The following is a 5,028-nucleotide window of genomic DNA, read 5'->3' on the forward strand; positions in this document are numbered from 1 at the left end:
AACACAAAAGTACATATGCGTAGACTTTTACAAGTGAGTAAATGCATATATGTAGGTGTTTGTTTGTATATATATATACATATATATATATTCATACATGCACATATCTGTTAATGGATAAATAGTTGCGTGAGTGTGTATATACATGTATGATTACATTTTATGTGTAAAGGGAAAATACTGGAATTAATTTTAAAATTCTTAATTAGTCCAAATATTAATTATTTCTTAAGGAAATGAGAACCTCAGTCTGTTTAAGCATGATATACGTTCTAAAGAATACACACAGAGGTGATAATAAGCAGATATCTAAGAATACATAAAATTATAAACATGAATTTGCATAATCAAGAATTAATTTTCTATCAAATATCTTCTAAATATAAAGTTGTGTTGACTAAAAATAACTGATGTCTAATTGCTTGCAATACGTATTAACACATAAAAGAAAAGAAAGTTTGTTTCATAATATTGTGAATATTTTAGAAATATTTAATCAAAATGCAGTAATAATAATAATTGTAAATATATATTTTTTTATTCTAAGTTCATTTTATGAAACGTCTTCATTGTCTAAAGTGGTGTATGTGTATTTAACACTAAATTTCTAAAATGCTTAGGCGCATTAAATTGATTATTTATAAATTCATACAAGGGGAAATATAATCACGACTCTTCTTGACGTGACGCGTTTTAGAATATCAAAATGAGCTTTGTCATCACCGAGTGAGTTCAAAATATAAAATATTATGAGATGAATTTCAGTCGCCATTTAAATTAGTATTATCTCTTAAAGTCATTTGAATCATTTTCATATTAATATAACGAAAGCTCTTGGTTACTTTGCCGCAATGAATACAGTACTGTCATCCTTAGTAAAAGTATGATCTGATCTTGTCGGTGCTTATGTTTTGGATATTATGTTCCAATGAGGTTATCCCGAAAATGCTTTATCGAGTAGCAAAGTATAATAAATCTATTTTAGAAAATTCAATATAAATAGTTGTACATTACTTGACATAGGCAATCAAATGCAAATTAACCAACAGAGCATAAATTTATTGATACAAAAATAAGGAGTTTCATACGTAGATACGTTTCATAATATGAAAATGTCATCTGCGCAAACATTATTATCATCCATATTCACTGCGGAACTGGCGTCGATTATTATTGAGTATTGGTACCAGATTGAAATGAGACTCAATAAATATGAAACATGATCACGTCGATGTTTGTCAGCTTTAAAATTTATGTAACATAGGTAGTAGGCTGACGCATTGAATGATTGACATTTTTTTAGCTGAAGGGTTTTGCGGAAAACTCATTTCGAATAAGGGCTCTTTTCGAGAGAGAGAGAGAACTCATTTCGAGAGAGGACAGGAACAAGATCAACAAATTCATATGGTACATGGTAACTGTTTGTTTCTAGTAACATCTTAGCATTAGATAGTAAAATTACTTCAAAATTTTTGATCGTATTATTTTTCCTTGAGTGTTTTATTAACCTCAATGTACAGAAAATAAACACGTTTTATTCGATCGACTTTTCTCATAGGCGATCGATATACACTATATGTAATTCCGGTGCATGATACAATTTATTTGAGTCAACTAAACAGTGAAGCCTGTAGGTAGTAATTCAAAAAGCTAAACATGGGAAATATATTTTCTAAAATCAAATACGGTCATATTAAGAAAAGGATATATTAGATAATATGACCACAGTCGTCAAATAAAACATAATCCGGCGCCACTGGCCACAGTCTAAACTACCTGTTAGATTTGGTGGTCTTGATCTCCGTTCTGGATTGAACATGGCTGTGTCAGGCAATCTTTCCTCGCTCTCCTTCAGCAAGATACTTCATGGGATGGCGAACCAGATATGGCCCACGAACTGGAATCAGGCTTAGCTGATTGAATCGCTGAAGGCCTTGCCGTTCCCCAGAATGCGGATGTCCAACGTAACCGGGATTTTAACAGGCGCAAGTTCATCTTCGAGCGGTTAGGCACATCATTAGATGAACAACATCTTGCCTGCCGCCGCCCCGATTTGCAGCCAAAGGGCGTCGATTGGCTCAATTCGATGCCCTTCTCATCTACTGGTACTTTCTAGATGATGACTGCCCTCGTATTGGAATAGCCCTACACTGTAGCCCCGCATACGTGAGCCTCACAAATGTTGTGGAGCAGTAGAAAATGAATTCGGCCTGCATCTCTTATCCTGCACCATTAGCGCGGTCCGATCCCCCTAACACGTTGTTCTTAATATCATAAGTAGAAGGGGTCTAGACGTGGCTAGCTTCCCAACTGAACTGCAACCGATAGGTTCCTGGCGGAATAATCCTCTTCCCATTCGAAGGAGGCACACACTAAGTCTAGGATGCGACAAGGAACAGCAGGTTCTCCAGCTCCAGCCTTGCTGCATCGGCTGCATACCCGGTGGTCGCCGCCCATTAGGCGGAAGAGAGAAAAACCAATAATTACAGGAGTCTGACAGGCCGCTATAAGTTTGTATCGGTCACCGTCGAGAAGTCAGATTTTGTGTGACCCCCATACTACTGATTTCCTCCGCAGAGTCGATATGACGGCAGCCGGTAAGAGAAATGAGTCCGGAGATGGGGTGGTTGATGAAACGAGTATCGCTAGTCATCATCTGCGGCAATGCCATCGCGCTTATTACTGCGGGGCGCAGATGAGCAACCATTCGTTCCGAGGGGGTGTGACACATTACCCCTCTCCTCTATCTGCTGTTGTTGTATTATTTTTCGTTCTTTTTCTCTTTTCTCTTTTTTTATGTTTCTTTACATTTAAATGTTATAATTTAAAATGTTATCTGGTGTATAATTGACTGCAGAAAAAACAAAAAAAAAATCAAAACAATGTCTTTGTTCTTTAATTCAAACATTTTCATAGTTCATATGCTTTTATGCTCACGGCTGAAATGTTGTTAAACAGCACTGACATCCAGCTATTTTACTCCAAAGCTCAAGTATTCTAAATGCTTAATCAACTGCAATTAGGATTTAATAACGCATCTAAGACAGTATGTCACTATGCTACCCACCAGTGAGATAACAAATTGCATTTTCTACCATTAGAAATCCCTGTCACTGACCAGCAGACGTAATTTAAGTGATATATTTTCAGCTACAAATAAATAACTTTATCAGAATTTTAATTCATCAATCAAGAGAAAGAAAAAAAGATAATACAAAGAGTTGGTTCAATACTTATAAAGAGTATTGTATTTGTTTGTAGAGAAAAATCCTCTAATGATCCAGATTAATTCCATTCTGGAATATCCTTTAGTTAGGATCCGGAAATCCTCAGATTCGTCACAATTTCAAGGCAGTCCTGATATATTTTGTTTTATAAACCTAATAATAATATAGATGAAAAGAAAAGTAAATACATGCGTGATATTACTGGAAAGGAAATAAATTTAGAATCTCATAGATTAACAGGCTGTTGCTGCCATGATATGAGGGGTAATGCAATTCGGAAATTAAGTTAACAGTACGATTGTGCAGTCTTAGACTTCGTGATTTTACTCTATAATATTTTGGAATTTAGAATTTGGAATTAACGTTATCGATTTTAAGATAATATCATTCACACGCATGTAGATTTGATTGATTTAATATCTCAAAGAAGGAATATTGTTATCCTAAGGGTAAAAGTAAAAGATATCATGCAGTAATAAATATCATTTTGTAGAAAGTTTGAACTTTTCCTACATAAATTGTCTTGAGAATAGATCATGGTGACATTGGTATATGATATTATTTTCAATATCAGAATACAATATATTACTACTAAGTTTACTCTGAAGATTAACAATCTTAAAGTTAACTGGGCAAAAAATAAAAGAGGTGTACAATATTTTAAGGAAATGACGTTTAAATCCCAACGCGTATAAAAAGTAGCGACAAAAAAAAAAGACAGTCAGAATTGATTTCAAATATAATTTATTAAAGAACTTCATAGGAAACAACAATTATTTTCTTCAAAGTGATAAATATATTTTCAAAATAAAATAGTATACGTTATGCACATTGAAATTAGTTCCTACCGTTTGTTTCTTACTTCCAAATTTCAGACATTTGAAATAATTCACGTGCAAAACCATTATTTCCCATAAATGATACGTCAAATTTCTGGTCTGTTAAACCAATATCTGGAGAGCTGTGACAATATCATCAATCCATCTTCGTGCATTATTGTAAGATCTTTTGTATTCCTGCAATGAGAATTTTGCATTTCTTTTTATACTGGGTTAGTGAATGCATCAATCTTTGAAATTGAAACTAAGAATGTATTTCGATGATGTTTTGTAGCAACATGGAATCAGTTTTTAAACTTATAGAAACTAAGAGGTGCTTCAGTCAAATATTGATCCACGGCATGCCTCAATTATTAGCAATACATGATTAGTCTATTAAGTCATTAAAATGATGCATTGTTTAGAATGGCAACTAAAGTATACAATAATATAGATTAATGACAGCATTGATACTTGTAAGTACCTGTTTGCATTCGTATGTGTTTGGTAAATTAGGTACGAATATATTAACACGACAAATTACACAGATAGCATGTTAGACGGGAGCATAATTTCACTAAGATTACTGAATATATACATTCATCGAATATCAATTACACTCTCTTGGTCTCTTTCACACACACACTCTTTCTTTCTTTTTCTTTCTCTCTCTGTATATATATATATATATAATATAATATTTGTGTATGTTTTGTATGCATATAGGCGCAGGCATGGCTGTGTGGTAAGAACTTATTTCCCGACCACATGCTTCCTGGTTCAGTGGCATCTTGGTTGCGCGTCTTCTACTTTAGCCTTGGGGTGACCAAAGCGTTGGCAGTGGAATTGGTAGACGAAAACTGAAAGAAGCCTGTCTTATACATACATATATATATATATATATTAATTTTATTACTAATTGACGATTCCCTGCCCTATATCTATCTATCTATCTATCTATCTATCTATCTATCTATCTATCT

This window comes from Octopus bimaculoides, chromosome 9 (genome assembly GCF_001194135.2).
Source record: "Octopus bimaculoides isolate UCB-OBI-ISO-001 chromosome 9, ASM119413v2, whole genome shotgun sequence".
Lineage (NCBI taxonomy): Eukaryota > Metazoa > Mollusca > Cephalopoda > Octopoda > Octopodidae > Octopus > Octopus bimaculoides.